Genomic DNA, 17,630 nt, shown 5'->3' with positions numbered 1-17,630 from the left:
TTCTAGTGGGTCAGAAATGTACTTACACTAAGTTGGCTGTGCCTTTAAACAGCTTGGAAAAATCCAGAAAATGATGCCATGGCTTTAGAAGCTTCTGATAAGCTAATTGACATAATTTGAGTCAATTGGAGGTGTACCTGTGGATGTATTTCAAGGCCTACCTTAAAACTCATTGCCTCTGTGCTTGACATCACGTGAAAATCAAAAGAAATCAGCCAAGATTTGAGAAAAAAATATTGTAGAACACAGGTCTGGCTCATCCTTGGGAGCAATTTCCTAACGCCTGAAGGTACCGCGTTCATCTGTAGAAGCAATAGTACGCAAGTATAAAAATCATGGGACCACGCAGCCGTCATACTGCTCAGGAAGGAGATGCGTTCTGTCTCCTAGAGACGAACCTACTTTGGTGAGAAAAGTGCAAATCAATCCCAGAACAACAGCAAAGGACCTTGTGAAGATGCTGGAGGTAACAGGTACAAAAGTATCTATATCCACAGTAAAATAAGTCCTGTCGATATAACCTGAAAGGCCCCTCAGCAAGGAAGAAGTCACTGCTCCAGAACTTACTTACTTATTTTCCACCATTAAAAATCCTACAATGTGATTTTCCCAATTTTTTTTCTCATTTCGTCTGTCATAGTTGAAGTGTACCTATGATGAAAATTACAGGCCTCTCTCATCTTTTTAAGTGGGAGAACTTGCACAATTGTTGGCTGACTAAATCATGTTTTGCCCCACTGTATATGTTTTTGTTCTTGGTTCTTTGTTATATGGCCATTTTGAACAGGTATATTTTTGTGTTGTTGTTTGGTGTGTTCCAATTTTCCCAGAAGTCAGTAGATTCTATGGATTCTTCAATCACATTGAGCTGTTTTTTGACATGCGGTTCCATATTTCTTCCGTTCTTTTTCTTACTGTATTCCGGTATCGATTTAATGTTTCCACATAGTAAAAGCGCAGGTTTTCTGGGTGTCTGTGTTTTGGTTGGGAAGGTTGCTTGGTTTCGGTCTAAGGTTTTTGCATTCTTCATCAAACAATTTCTCAGATTTTCTGCATGAATTTATATTTGATATGATATGCCTCTCTCTCTCTTTGGTACTCCTTCTGTCTATTCCCCCATCTTCCACACTCACCCACATGCTTACGGCTTCGCTCTCTCTCTCGCTCTGTCTCTATCTCTCTCTCTGCTGAGCAGGGACTCTGATGGGTTAGTAGTGGTGGTTCTTAGCCTATGGGAGTAGATGCAGAGAGAGCTGTTACAGGGGGAGCACTCTCTCTCTCGCTCATTCACTCACACTCTCTCTATTTCACCCACTCTCTCATGCACTTTCTCTCTCTCGCTCTTGCTCTCTAGCTCTATCGCTCTCTCACCGTGTTCATCTCTTTGGAGAAGCTACCAGCTAGTTCCTGGATTGTAATTCCCACCTGGAGAGAAGCATCGAGCAGCGCACGGATCTGTCACTATGAGGTATGTCAGCGTTCACCACTCAAGATTGTGTGTCTGTGTCAGTGTGTGTAAGAATGTAGGTTCACTTCATTTGTTAACTTCATGAAGTGTACTAGATGGTCCCTTCATCAGCTAGCTGAGCAGCTAACCGATCGCTGCAGCTGTACATAGTCCATCTGTAAATAGCCCACCCAATCTACCTTCCTCATCCCCATGTTGTTTTTATTTACTTTTCTGCTCTTTTGCACACCAGTATTTCTACTTGCACATCACCATCTGCTCATCTTTCACTCCAGTGTTAATCTGATAAATTGTAATTACTTTGCTACTATGGCCTATTTATTGGCTTATCTCCTCATGCCATTTGCACACACTGTATATAGACTTTCTTATTTTCTATTGTGTTATTGACTGTACACTTGTTTAATCCATGTGCAACTCTGTGTTGTTGTTTGTCGCACTGCTTTGCTTTATCTTGGCCAGGTCGCAGTTGTAAGTGAGAACTTATTCTCAACCTGGTTAAATAAAGGTGAAATAAAAAAATAAAAAATAAATCATGCCTGAATGTAGTGAACATAATTGTTAAGAGTTTACGGAATATTATTTTGTAGAAGTAGGAAATCTATTTGTTAATCGTTGTTCTGAAAAACCATCTAGTATTTCCAGAATGTTGAGACTGTTTTTGTTCTTTTCTTTTCAAATGGAGTGTTTTTCTCTCTTGTTTCAAACGTTTTGTTGTTGCTATGTGCTGTTGTTTGCTCTGAGACCGCAGACCATGCCCGCGGCACCACAGAAAGGGAAACCAGCTTTATTGGCACACACACACACCCCTCTGGCGGTACAACATTTGGGAATCATCCCATTTTCAGAGGTCCTTGGGCTGCTCCCACCCAGATGCTGAGATAGATTGTGTGTGTGTGTGTGTGTGTGTGTGTGTGTGTGTGTGTGTGTGTGTGTGTGTGTGTGTGTGTGTGTGTGTGTGTGTGTGTGTGTGTGTGTGTGTGTGTGTGTGTGTGTGTGTACCCATCTGGATGCAGTGCCTTGTTCTGCGCACTATGAGTGAAGAAGCTTACAGGCATAGAAGTTGGTCGAATTAACCCAAAACTACTGAAGTGTGACTTTTTCCTGGTGTTTCTTGGCTATTTACACAGTTTTGTTCACACGTTAGGTTGTTTTTCAATGTTTGAGTTGGAAGTAACTGCTAGCGAAGAGTCTGAAATTATTGTCTCTCATTCAGACACCACTCTGGCAGTGTTGCCAACTATTCCAGTGAGAATCGCTGTTGGCTCCTTGATTTGTCACTAGAAGTCACTAGATGACGTTTTGCGTTGCCACGATGTCATAGCACTAATTTGCTTGCTGCAGCACAACTGCGGTCCCCAAAGTAGCGTTTTGGCCCCCTCCCCAACCGTACACCATCTCCCCTTGTCATTCTCTGCCTGTTTGTGCACCTTTGCTGTGACTTCCATTGCAGGGACAGCTTCTCCCACTCTAGTTTGCAGCAGAATTGAGTGGGAAAAGTCCCTGAATGCTATCAAAATCATAGACAGTCTTGGTGTCAAAACTCCTCAAAGGCAGCCTGAAAAGTAGCTGAATTTGTCACTAGCCTCTTTTACCAATAAACGTTGCTGGATGGGTCTGAAAATTCACTAAATATAGAGACACATATATATTTTTCCCCTTTTTATGTTTTTGGCAGTGATGTCGTTTTGGTATTGAGTTTTGTAATACTTAACCTGGTATCAGTATTGAAGTCCAAATTCTGGTATTGAGACAACACTAGTGTGTGTGGGGGCGTGCTCACGTGCATATTTGTGTGTGTATAGATTTGAGGTTGCTGGCGCTTAACCTGATTATAATGGGCTGTATAATGTGGGCTGGTCTTGGAGAAGCTTCAGTAACTGATCCATCATGGGAACTTGATTTAAGAGGTCCTCTTTCACTGACAGCTCCCTTCTGCTGTCTCCCTGTTGCCTCTTTTCAACAGGGATCTCCCCTTCTCAGTGTGTGTGTGTGTGTGTGTGTGTGTGTGTGTGTGTGTGTGTGTGTGTGTGTGTGTGTGTGTGTGTGTGTGTGTGTGTGTGTGTGTGTGTGTGTGTGTGTGTGTGTGTGTGTGTGTCCTTGCATGTGGGTGCGTGCTTGTGTGCATGTGTGTACCCATCTGGCTGCTTGCTCAGTCCAGATTGGTCGAGGGTGGTAGAGGGTGTGGGCTTGTGGCACTAGCAGCACAACCTCCTTGTCACCAGGGAGTCATCACCAGCTCCACTCACTTACTCTCCATCCTTCCGTTTGACTCTCTCTCACTTTTTTCATCACATTCTCCATCTTTCTATTTGTCTCCATCTTTCTATCTTCCTCTCTATCTTTGACACCCATATTTGTTTCTCCGTTCCCTTGTCACATGTAGTCTACCCCCAGAAGAACAGTTTGTTTGTTTTTAGAAATGGTAAGAAAGCAAGGAAAAAGCTTCTTATTTTTCCCTGTCTGCATTTTGAGCGATCACATACACCATATGTTTCTTCTAATATTCCATTTTTATTCTGAATTTCTATAGATGTTTCCGTCCAATAGTCTGTGCCAACTGATGAGGTCCGAGTAAAGCCAGCTTGAGGCTAATGGTGAGAGCTGTAGACCTTTCCCCTCTCAGTCCACATTGTTCCTAGGCCCTCTTAGACCCTGGCTTAGGTCAGCTGTTGGGACACATGTTGCCATGTCACAACCCCCTATGATAATTATGGGATGATTTATGCTGCTGGCTGTCCTGGAAACCCGATAGATAGGGAAGGGATATGTGACAAGGGTTCCCCAGAGGAAAGCTTGATGGATTGGCTGCCATTGGAACTCCAGAGGAGTTCACTTAAAATAATTCCCCCGTTGTGACATTAATGTAAAGTAGTTCCCCCATGTTGAGATGTTCACCTACCACAGTTAATGATCAGTATAAATTAGCTCATATTTGCATGATTGATTACAGCAGCAGTTTTTGAAGGATATGAGAAAAGTGTTCAGAAGAATTATACTTTTGGATGGATGGATGTGGCTTGGATCTACAGTATTTGGCCTCTGTGACTCTTGCTGGGTATTTCTCTGACCTAACTAGTCTGGGTCAAGATATTCTGGAAGGGTTGGGCGATATCCAGAATTCAGCAACTTACTTAGATAACTAGCAGAGAAAAAATATACAATTCAGAAGAAATGTCTTTCTGCGTTTTGTAAACGCAGATCTAAAATGCTTCTTACGGTAATTTCTGCTCAGCATCAGGCACATTTTGTACTTCAGTTCTCCACTCAGATGGGAATTCAGCAGACATTGCAGATTTTGTCAGCTGGTGATTGTCAAGCAAATAACTGCCAGTGTCACGGATTTGACCGTTAATGAACACAAACACATTTAGCATCTCCTGGCTTCCACGGACAGCCTACAAGCCACTGATGCAGACCTCTGGAACATCTACATTTTAACAAGTCTAATAAGTCAAATGCACTATAGCCCACACCTTCACAATTAATCCATTTACTTTACACAGGTCTAAAGAAACATGATATGAAGAAAATGTAGTCTATTTCAAAATAACAGAATAGCATACTCTGAGTTGTCCTCATGTTAGGCCCTGATCTGGCAATACCATATGGCTGTGGGCTACACTAGTTCATTTAGCAGACAAGATTTACTTAGAATTCTGAGTCATTGTTTTATATATTTTTTATAGTATGAAGAATACAAATGAACATAGCTGAATAAAATAGAAAGGATCTTTTCTCCAAACTATTTGAGGGAGTGTTGCACATGTGGCTATTCTGTTTAAAACAGTTAACAAAGAAACAGGTTGAAGTTGGAAGTTTACATACACCTTAGCCAAATATATTTAAAACTCAGTTTTTTACAATTCCTGCCATTTAATCCTAGTAAAAATGCCCTGTCTTAGGTCAGTTAGGGTCACCACTTTATTTTAAGTATGTGAAGTGTCAGAATAATAGTAGAGAGTGATTTATTTCAGCTTTTATTTATTTCATCACATTCCCTGTCAGAAGTTTACATACACTCAATTTGTATTTGGTAGCATTTCCTTTAAATTGTTTAACTTGGGTCAAACGTTTCGGGTAGCGTTCCACAAAGTTCACACAATAAGTTGGGTGAATCCTGACGGAGCTGGTGTAACTGAATCAGGTTTGTAAGGCCTCCTTGCTCACACACGCTTTTTCAGTTCTGCCCACAAATTTTCTTTGGGATTGAGGTCAGGGCTTTGTGATGGCCCCTCCAATACCTTGGATTTGTTGTGCTTAAGCCATTTTGCCACAACTTTGAAAGTATGCTTGGGGTCATTGTCCATTTGGAAGACCCATTTGCGACCAAGCTTTAACTTCCTGACTGATGTCTTGAGATATTGCTTCAATATATCCACATAATTGTCTCTCTTCATGAAGCCGTCTATTTTGTGAAGTGCACCAGTCCCTCTTGCAGCAAACCACCCCCACAACATGTTGCTGCCACCCCCGTGCTTCACGGTTGGGATGGTGTTCTTCAGCTTGCAAGCCTCCCCCTTTTTACTCCAAACATAACGATGGTCATTATGGCCAAACAGTTCTATTTTTTTTTCATCAGACCAGAGGTAATTTCTCCAAACAGTATGATCTTTGACCCCATGTGCAGTTGCAAACCGTAGTCTGTCTTTTTTGTTGCGGTTTTGGAGCAATGGCTTTTTCCTTGCTGAGGGGCCTTTCAGGTTATGTCGATATAGGACTCGTTTAACTGTGGATGTAGATACTTTTGTACCTGTTTCCTCCAGAATCTTCACAAGGTCCTTCGCTTTTGTTCTGGGATTGATTTGCACTTTTATCACCAAAGTAGGTTAATCTCTAGGAGACCCAACGCGTCTCCTTCCTGAGCGGTATGACGGCTGTGTGGTCCCATGGTGTTTATACTTGCATACTATTGTTTGTACAGAGGAACGTAGTACCTTCAAGCATTTGGAAAATGCTCCTAAGGATGAACCAGACTTGTGGAAGTCCAAAATAAAATTCTGAGGTCTTGGCTGATTTCTTTTGATTTTCCCATGATGTCAAGCAAAGAAGCACTGCGTTCGAAGATAGGCCTTGAAATACATCCACAGCTACACCTCCAATTGACACAAATGATGTCAATTAGCCTATCAGAAGCTTCAACAGCCATGAATTAATTTTCTGGAATTTTCCAAGCTGTTTAAAGGCACAGTCAACATAGTGTATGTAAACTTCTAACCCACTGGAATTGTGATACAGTGAATTATAAGTGAAATAATCTGTCTGTAAACAATTTTTGGGGAAAATTAGTTGTCTCATGCACGAAGTAGATGTCCTAATCAACTTGCCAAAACTATAGTTTGTTAACAAGAAATTTGTGAAGTGGTTGAATAAGTCGCTTTGGATAAAAGCGTCAGCTAAATGGCATATATTATTATTATTATATTATTATTATTAAAAACAAGTTTTTATGACTCCTTCCTAAGTGTATGTAAACTTCCGACTTCAACTGTATATGCTTAATTTAGAGTTATTTATGAAACTTTCGTTGTGATACAAATGTTGGCCTAGATGTGTTATACATTCTAAGTCTGCATGATGCGACTAATAATAATTTGAAAAAAGTTGCATGAAAGGCACGAGCTCTGCTTTGTGTTTTGCGCATTCTGTACACACGTCATCAGTCTCTCATTCACAGTTTGACAAGCACCTGATAATTCCTCGAATTACCCGGCTGCATCCCCTTTGTGTGGCCGCAATGCCCCCTAAAATAATCTATACCTATTTTGGCCAGTGGCCATTGTGCCCTTGGACTGAATATAATAATTATATTTCAATTCCCCACGGCTGTGTGCTGACGCACCTTTCTGTCACAGGCTACAAGTGAAGACAGACATATCAGACACATGCTCTTCCTTATCCAATTCTGAGGTGCATTTTGAAGATATTGGAAGAACAGTCCACATTTACTTTTCATCAGCCAACAAGATGAGTAGGCTTACTGAACAGCTAAAGCACTATCCTATGTCAATCTACTATCCCCCATAGTACAAAAGTTAACCTATTGACCTGTGTGAAAAATAAATATTCCTAACATAGTCTGGGACAGTTGTGGGATGCAATCGATCCCAAATGAATACAACCACTAACATCAAAAAAACTATTTTAAGCAATGAGCCGGCCTCAACAGATGAGAACGTTTAGCTTAAAATATTGATAAAGTATTTGGCTATTTCTTCACATTATAAGCACAGCAATGTGCACATGGCAGTAGGCTATTGGCGTGAATGTTCCATTAGCAGGGAAACACCATTCTCAAAAGTGACCACAAATGTGATTATGCAGGTATTGCTTTCATTATAAAGGTGTATTCTTGTGGTGTAAATAATATTCCCAAACTTGAAAGTCACGAGCTGCTTATGTATGTTTTGAAAAAGATGCAAAAAAATGTGGCGCTGTTTTCCTTAATCCTTAAGCTGGGCATCATTCACAAGTGATAATATATTATTCACAAGTGAAAGGATAATATTGTCACTCATCACACTATTCTTGATTAAATCTTGTCTTTACATGTACTAAATCATGTATGTATGTGTGAAATTTGTTTTGATTTAGAATGGACCATTATCACGCACCTGTCTGGAAACAGATTTTTGATTACATTTGAATTGATGTCAGAGTGGTTAGAGGGACAAGTGTGGGCAGTTAGCAAGTTTGATAGGCTACTAATGATCATCAGCAGCATCAGAGCTTGGGAAAGCCGAATTACAGTGATTAAACGGTCAAGTGGAATTTGACTGCCATCATGACTCTGGTGTGGTGGTATTATGTCAGCCCGATAGCCTACTATTTGTCTCTGGTAAAATGCAAGATTACCTTTAAGCAAAACATTAGGAAATGTAGCTGGTTACATTATTTCTATGATAAACACTAGAAATATGATGTCCATGCATTGTTTTTGCCAAAAAATACCTTGCTTTTCTATTGTACTCTCATTTACTTGTGTGGCTGCCAGCCAAATAGCGTTGCACTTCTGTTGTCATCTGATGTAAATGAACCCATTTCTTAATAATTTGTTGCGCTAATGTACTTCCTGTGGAAAAAACAGTTACACGCCCCTGATAACTCTATTGTAGCAAAAAATTCACTGTTGACTTTCAATCTAAAATGTGACCCCTGTCGATACACAGCTGGACTCAGCCTGCTCCCACTTTCTTCCGTTGTGCTATTTACAAACAAACACATGCCTGTCTCAACTGTTCTGGGGAACTATGGTAAGCTTCATAATGTAAAATAATGTGGCCGGTGAAATTAAGAGTACGATCTGCTTAACATCCTAACATATTGCACATGTTGACTACAGGTATTTACTGGAAAAAGTGGCTACAAATATGACAATTTATTGAAAAACTTCAAAGACATAGTTATCAGTATTGAAAAACCATCCTGTGGCTATTTCCAAATACCCCAGAATGCGGTATACCACCCAAGCCTCCGTCTGGGTCTCCTGTATCTTAAGCCTGCCCAGTCTATAGTTTATTCTTAGATCAGACGGCTGGCAGGGTTAACCTACTTATTGGATTTCCTGAGAGGCTTGTGTAGAATCTCTGCACACACACACACACACACGCACACGCACACGCACACGCGCACGCGCACACGCACACGCACACGCACACGCACACGCACACACACACACACACACACACACACACACACTTCATGTGGCTGGTGTCAGAGGGCTGACAGCTGAGGGGACAGACAGATGAAATAAGAAGAATGGGAATACTGTGTCTGGAATACTGCCAGGAAAACCTGCACCTTACCCTGTGTTTGGACTGGGAATTCACATTAGCTCATTATCCAGGAGTGATGATGAAGATTATGTTGATGGATTGGATTCACAAGGGGCTTTTTCAAAGGGATTTTTAATCAAATCAAACTGTATTTGTCACATGCGCCGAATACAACAGGTGTAGGTAGACCTTACAGTGAAATGTTTACTTAGAAGCCCTTAACCAACAATGCAGTTTCTAGAAAGATACCTGAGAAAAATAAGAAATAAAAGTAACATAATTAAAGAGGAGCAGTAAAATAACAATACCGAGGCTATATACAGGGGGTACCGGTACAGAGTCAATGTGGAGGCTATATACAGGGGGTACCGGTACAGAGTCAATGTGGAGGCTATATACAGGGGGTACCGGTACAGAGTCAATGTGGAGGCTATATACAGGGGGTACCGGTACAGAGTCAATGTGGAGGCTATATACAGGGGGTACCGGTACAGAGTCAATGTGGAGGCTATATACAGGGGGTACCGGTACAGAGTCAATGTGGAGGCTATATACAGGGGGTACCGGTACAGAGTCAATGTGGAGGCTATATACAGGGGGTACCGGTACAGAGTCAATGTGGAGGCTATATACAGGGGGTACCGGTACAGAGTCAATGTGGAGGCTATATACAGGGGTACCGGTACAGAGTCAATGTGGAGGCTATATACAGGGGTACCGGTACAGAGTCAATGTGGAGGCTATATACAGGGGGTACCGGTACAGAGTCAATGTGGAGGCTATATACAGGGGGTACCGGTACAGAGTCAATGTGGAGGCTATATACAGGGGGTACCGGTACAGAGTCAATGTGGAGGCTATATACAGGGGGTACCGGTACAGAGTCAATGTGGAGGCTATATACAGGGGGTACCGGTACAGAGTCAATGTGGGGGCACCGGTTAGTTGAGGTAATATGTCCATGTAGGTAGAGTTATTAAAGGGACTTATAGTAACAGGGAGTAGCAGCAGTGTAAAAAATGGGGGGAGTTCAGGAGTCTTCTGGCTTGGGGGTAGAAGCTGTTCAGAAGCCTCTTGGACCTAGACTTGGCGCTCTGGTATGGCTTGCCGTGCGGTAGCAGAGAGAACAGTCTATGACTATGGTGGCTGGAGTCTTTGAGAATTTTTATGGCCTTCCTGTGACACCGCCTGGCATAGAGGTCCTGGATGGCAGGAAGCTTGTCCCCAGTGATGTACTGGGCCGTACACACTACCCTCTGTAGTACCTTGCGATCGGAGGCCGAGCAGTTGCCATATCAGGCAGTGATGCAACCAGTCAGGCAGGATGCTCTCAATTGTGCAGCTGTGGAACCTTTTGAGGATCTGAGGACCCATGCCAAATCTTTTCAGTCTCATGAGGTGAAATAGGTTTTGTCGTGCCAATTTCACGACTGTTTTGGTGTTTGGACCATGTTAGTTTGTTGGTGATGTGGACACCAAGGATCTTGAAGCTCTCAACCTTCTCCACTACAACCCCATTGATGAGAATGGGTGCATGCTCGGTCCTCCTTTTCCTGTAGTCCACTATCATCTCCTTAGTCTTGATCACGTTGATGGAGCGATTGTTGCCCTGGCATCACACAGCCAGGTCTCTGACCTCCTCCCTATATGCGGTCTCGTCGTTGTTGGTGATCAGGCCTACCACTGTTGTGTGATCGGCAAACTTAATGATGGTGTTGGAGTAATGACTGGCCGTGAAGTCATGAGTGAATCATATCAAATCAATTTATATAGCCCTTCGTACATCAGCTGATATCTCAAAGTGCTGTAGAGAAACCCAGCCTAAAACCCCAAACAGCAATCAATGCAGGTGTAGAGGCATGGTGAACAGGGAGTACAGGAGGGGACTGAGCACGTACCCCTGAGGGGCCTCCGTGTTGAGGATCAGCGCAGCAGATGTGTTGCTACCTACCCTTACCACCTGGGGGTGGCCAATCAGGAAGTCCAGGATCCAGTTGCAGAGGGAGGTGTTTAGTCACCGTGTCCTTAGCTAGGTGATGAGCTTTGAACGCTGAGCTGTAGTCAATGAATAGCATTCTCACATAGGTGTTCCCTTTGTCCAGGTGTGAAAGGGCAGTGTGGGGTGCAATAGAGATACTATTTTCTGTGGATCTGTTGGAGCAGTATCCACATTGGAGTGGGTCTAGGGTTTCTGGGATAATGGTGTTGATGTGAGCAATAACCAGCCTTTCAAAGCACTTCATGGCTACATACGTGAGTGCTACGGGTCGTTAGTCATTTAGGTAGCTTACTTAGTGTTCTTGGGCACAGGGACCATGGTGGTCTGCTTGAAACATGTTGGTATTACAGACTCAGACAGTGAGAGCTTGAAAATGTCAGTGAAGACACTTGCCAGTTGGTCAGCGCATGCTCAGAGTACACGTCCTGCGGGATTTCTTATAAGCTTCCACGTTAGAGTCCTGCTCCTTGAAAGCGGCATCTCTACCCTTTAGCTCATGACTTCTGGTTGGGGGATGTCATACTGCCATTGTGGGGACAACGTCATCGATGCACTTATTGATGAAGCCAGTGACTGACGTGGTGTACTCCTCAATGCCATCGGAAGAATCCCGGAACATATACCAGTGTGTGCTAGCAAAACAGTCCTGTAGTTTAGCATCTGCTTCATCTGACCACTTTTTATTGACCGAGTCACTGGTGCATCCTACTTTAATTTGAACTTGTAAGCGGGAATCAGAAAGATAGAATTATGGTCAGATTTGCCAAATGGAGGGCAAGGGAGAGCTTTGTACATGTCTCTGTGTGGGGAGTAAAGGTGGTCTAGAGGTATTTTCCCTCTGGTTGCACATTTAAACATGCTGGTAGAAATGAAAGTCCCAGGCCAGTAGGAGCGCCGCCTCTGGATGAGCGTTTTCCTGTTTGCTTATGGCAGTATACAGCTCATTGAGTGCGGTCTTAGTGCCAGAATCGGTCTGCAATGGTATGTAGACAGCTACGAAAAATACAGATTATTCTCCCTCGGTAGATAGTGTAATCAACAGCATATCATGAGATACTCTACGTCAGGCGAGCAAAACCTCGAGTCTTCCTTAGATATTGTGCACCAGCTGTTGTTTACAAGTATACATACATAGGCCGCCACCCTTTGTCTTACCAGAGCCTGCTGTTCTATCCTGCCGATACAGGGTATAACCCACCAGCTGTATGTTATTCATGTCGTCGTTCAGCCACGACTCAGTGAAACATAAGATATTACAGTTTTTAATGTCCCTTTGGTAGGATATACGTCCTTTTAGTTTGTTCAATTTATTATCCAGTGATTGTACATTGGCCAATAGTACCAATGGCAAAGGCAGATTAGCCACTCGTAGGCGGATCCTCACAAGGCACTCCGATCTCCTTCCGTGATACCTTTTCCATCTCTTTCTCCTGCAAATAAGGGGTATGAGGGCCTGTTTGTGTGTCTGTAGTAAAATCCCTCTGGTCCAACTCATTAAAGAGAAAATCTTAATCCAGTTCAAGGTGAGTAATTACTGTTCTGATTTCCAGAAGCTCTTTTCAGTCATAAGAGACGGTAGCAGCAACATTATGTACAAACTGAGTTACAAACAATGTGAAAAAACAAACAAAATAGCACGGTTGGTTAAGAGCCCATAAAATGGCAATCATCCCCTCCGGCGCCATCACTAATGTTTATGTCCTGGTGTTCAGTATGAAGGAAGTTAAAGGTAGTGCGAGCCAATGGTAACTGGTGTTAGCGCAATGACTGTACCTGCAGACTTCCAGTTATTGTGCTAACACTAGTTAGCGTTGGCTTGTGAAACTACGTCTTACTTCCTTCGTAATACTCGCAGAATCATGAAAATGGTGTCCACAAGTTCATTTGGTGAGTAGAAAAATGTCTTAATTGCCTGAATCTCACAGTATCCCTTTAATCACTGCCAGGTCAATATAACACATCAAAGGCTGCTACACTCATGAATTTCACCCCCTCACAGTGAGAGTGGTTATTTTGAGTAGAACACTTCCTTGTTTAATGATCAGCTGCCTGTTCCTAACACGTGATATGTGGCCTTCCAGACTTTGTTTATTTTCCCTGGGCTATAACTGGCTACTGTGTCAGTGGGCCAGGGGCTATGTGTCAGGGTCAATGTCTGGGCTAGTCAGGACCTGTGTGTGTGTGTGTGTGTGTGTGTGTGTGTGTGTGTGTGTGTGTGTGTGTGTGTGTGTGTGTGTGTGTGTGTGTGTGTGTGTGTGTGTGTGTGTGTGTGTGTGTGTGTGTGTGTGTGTGTGTGTGTGTGTGGGAGGGAGGGAGGGAGGGAGGGAGGGAGGGAGGGAGGGAGGGAGGGAGGGAGGGAGGGAGCTGGGGTAAAAGTAGTGGTAATGGAAACAGGGTGGCAGAGAGAATCTGAGAGAAAAGGTTTGAGTGTGTGGTCCTGTGAAAGAATAGACTCCCTGAACATTTAATGTGTTGGAGGAGGACTGTCACTGAGTGTTAGGAGTGTTTGAGAGGGAGAGGTTTAGGGACTGTGGGGTGTGTGTGGCTGTTGGGATCGTAAGAGGAGTGGAGTGTGTAGAATGGGGCTTGAGTGGGGTCTTGGGGGGGGTTAAACACACACATGAAAGTTAACAGCTGTGTGGGTGTGTGCAAGATTTAAAACATATCATATCTCATATTAAACCATAATTCAATTTGGTCATTGTTAAATGGTGCATGCTTTTCCCTTGGAATAATATGACTATACAGTAAGGACCCCCACTGGTCGGGGCATATTGAGAGAGAGAGAGAGAGAGAGAAGGATGAAGAGAGGGAAGGTATGAAAGGAGAGGGAGTAGAACTAAGATGCAGACATTAAGGGGACAACGAAATAGACAGAGATGTGAGAGTGATCAAGAGAGAGAGACATGGTTTAAGAGAGTGGGAGTGAAAAGGGTTGGGGGATGGGAGAGGGGGATGAGGAGTGAGAGTGGAGGTGGTGTGGATTATGGAGTGATGTGGGAGAGCAGAACTGCAGAGGTGGGGAATCTGAAAAACTGAAGGGTTGTTCCATTTGATTTCAATTACTTTTTGACTGCACCCCTTTTAATTTGAGTGTAACTGGTCAGAGTGGTCAGAAAGTGACTTCTTTGAACCTGAATGACAAAACATTGTCTTTATCACGGGAAGAGATGAACAGTTTAGACTTATCATTTAAAAGGTAACAAACAGGTTTGTCAAATATTTTTTTATTTCTTGAAAAATTGGGTTTTAATAAAAGTATATACTTTTTTACCATTAACCCCAGTTGTCTAAATGTTTGAAGATTTAGTTAATATTCACAAATCTTCTCACTTAGACCCTAATTAACATAATCGGAGGTGTTTGTGTTGCGCCCAACATTGGTTGAGACACAGCATCCTCTTGAATAGAGGGTAGGTCATTTCAATCATAGAAGTAGGATTTACAGAATGGATCTATCCCTTAAGACTCCTGCAATTTAGCTGGTATACCATTTACATGTTTATTTAATTTAAATTGTAACTTCCAGTTACTACCACAAAGATGTCAACTTACATAATAATAATAATTTATTAAAAACTTTTACAGCACTTTTCATTACAGAATCTCAAAGCACATGAAAATCAAAACAAATGACAAGAAGTAATACATAGGCTTCACCAGCAGTTAGATCAAGTCGGTTTGAGTGCTTCTTGAAGCCTCCAGTAGACGGGTGGCCACAGTCATTAGAGGATCTGGGAATGTTCTATTCTATTATCTATATTTCTATGATTTCAATAGTTTTCCTATGGAAGATTGACAGTATAATTTATAATAACTGATATTCCCATTCAAGTCAACATTCTGTGATGTGTGGACCTCCAACCATTTGAAAGTAAAAATGTTAATTATATTCCAATTTTAGTATGTTTTTTTTTTGTTTTTATCTGAGTTTACACATTTTTAGATCATTGACATTAAAGTTATATAAATATTTTTTTTAAATTAAAAACGTTTTTTTTCTTCAGGAAATAAAATAGTTTGACATTCCTGTTAGTTATCTTTTAAATCATATCAAACTCAACTGTTTATCTTTTCCAGTGATGAAGTAATAAATGTCTCATGGTATGGTGGTCTATGCAAAATCTCTATATCCTCAATGTTTTGACATTCAGGTCCAAAATGTCACTTTCTGACTGCAAATGATGTATGGAAAGTTTTGTTCAAATCAGGGGTGCGGTCAAATGGAATGATCCCAAATATTGACCTACTTAGCTACAGTATATAGAGGTAGTCATCATCACTGATACACGGAACAAATAGGAGAGGGTAGAAAATGATGAAGAGGAAGGAACAAGGAGTCTATGAGATGAAGAGAGAGTGCGATAGGAAGAAAAGATGTAGGGCAAAACAGCCTGAGAGAGAGAGATTTGCATAATATTTTTCAGGTCACAGCAGGAGTCTGTAGGAAATCCACCAGTTTCCAAACAATGGGTTTGAGTCCACTGCTGTTTTAATAATTTACAGACAAAGTTCTATCAGTGTCTCTCCACTAGTCAGGCCCCTATATACAGGTAACTACCCAGAAAAGGAAAGAACAACATCAAGTGTCTTGATAGGGTGTTGGGCCACCACAAGCCAGAACACTTTCATTGCACCTCGGCATAGATTCTATTTGGGGGATGTGACACCATTCTTCCATGAGAAATTCCATCATTTGGAGTTTTGTTGGTGGTGGTAGAAAACACTGTCCTAAGGTACTCCAGAATCTCCCATAAGTATTCAATTGGGTTGAGATCTGGTTAATTAGTTGGCCCAGGCATATGATTTGCATCGTTTTCATGCTTCATCAAACCACTCAGTGACCACTCGTGTCATATGGATGGTGGCATTGTCATCCTATGGGGACATAGCCATGATAGCCAAAACAATGGCCAACATAATGGCCTGCCCAGTATTTACAGTTGAAGTCGGAAGTTTACGTACACTTAGATTGGAGTCATAAAAACTCGTTTTTTTCAACCACTCCACAAATCTCTTGTTAAATAACAAACTATAATTTTGGCAAGTCGGTTAAGACATCTACTTTGTGCATGACACAAGTAATTTTTCCAACAATTGTTTACAGACAGATTATTTCAATTACAATTCACTGTATCACAATACCAGTGGGTCAGACGTTTACAAACACTAACTTATTTTGGGAAGCTTGTGGATATATATACTTTGTACCTGTTACCTCCAGCATCTTCACCAGGTCCATTACTGTTGTGTTGGGATTGATTTGCACTTTTCGCACCAAAGTAAGTTCATCTCTAGGAGACAGAATGTGTCTTCTTCCTGAGCGGTATGACGACTCCGTGGTGCCATGGTGTTTATACTTGCGTACTATTGTTTGTACAGATGAACGTGGTACCTTCAAGCATTTGGAAATTGCTCCCAAGGATAAACCAGACTTATACAGGCCTACAATTGTTTTTTCTGAGGTCTTGGCTGATTTCTTTTGATTTTCCCATGATGTCAAGCAAAGAGGCACTGAGTTTGAAGGTAGGCCTTGAAATAAATTCACAGGTACACCTCCAATTGACTCAAAGTATGTCAATTAGCCTATCAAAATCTAGGTAGTCACCTGGAATGCATTTCAATGAACAGGTGTGCCTTGTTAATTTGTGGAATGTCTTTCCTTATTGTGTTTGAGCCAATCAGTTGTGTTGTGACAAGGTAGGGATGCTATACAGAAGATAGCCCTATTTGGTAAAATACCAAGTCCCTATAGCAAGAACAGCTCAAATAATCAAAAAGAAACAACAGTCCATCATTATTTTAACCTCTACGGGATCGGTGACCCCCCACCCCTCATGTGTGGTTTGAGCTAATGTGCTCTAATGTGATTAGCATGAGGTTGTAAGTAACAAGAACATTTCCAAGGACATATACATATCTGATATGGGCAGAAAGCTTAAATTCTTGTTAATCTAACTGCACTGTCCAATTTACAGTAGCTATTACAGTGAAATAATACCATGCTATTGTTTGAGGAGAGCGCACAGTTATGAACTTGAAAATGTATCAATAAACCAATTAGACACATTTCGGCAGACTTGATAAAACATTTTGAACAGATATGCAATGCTTCATTGGATCAGTCTAAAACTTTGCAAATACACTGCTGCTATCTAATGGCAAAAATGTAAATTGCACCTAACCTGCAATAACACATTGTGACCTTTCTCATGCACTTCAAATATAATATGAAATCAATTTTAAATAGATTTCTTTGTGGTATCTTTTACCAGATCTAATGTATTATATTCACCTACATTAATTTCACATTTCCACAAACTTCAAAGTGTTTCCTTTCCAACGGTATCAAGAATATACATATCCTTGCTTCAGGTCCTGAGCTACA

At 41.7% G+C, this 17,630-nt stretch overlaps 1 protein-coding gene across 1 annotated transcript in view; it reads left to right on the top strand.

The window, feature by feature from the left end:
- The first annotated feature begins 280 nt into the window (after window positions 1-280).
- Window positions 281-17,630, top strand: part of LOC118372757 (unconventional myosin-XVI) — a 260,749-nt gene continuing 243,399 nt past the window's right edge. The window contains exon 1 of the mRNA XM_052522327.1: window positions 281-1,468. The gene's annotated coding sequence lies outside the window, so the exon portion shown is untranslated. The remainder of the gene's footprint in view (window positions 1,469-17,630) is intronic.

Source organism: Oncorhynchus keta, chromosome 7 (assembly GCF_023373465.1).
Source record: "Oncorhynchus keta strain PuntledgeMale-10-30-2019 chromosome 7, Oket_V2, whole genome shotgun sequence".
Taxonomy (NCBI): Eukaryota; Metazoa; Chordata; class Actinopteri; order Salmoniformes; family Salmonidae; genus Oncorhynchus; species Oncorhynchus keta.
This window is presented reverse-complemented; position numbering and strand designations above follow the sequence as displayed.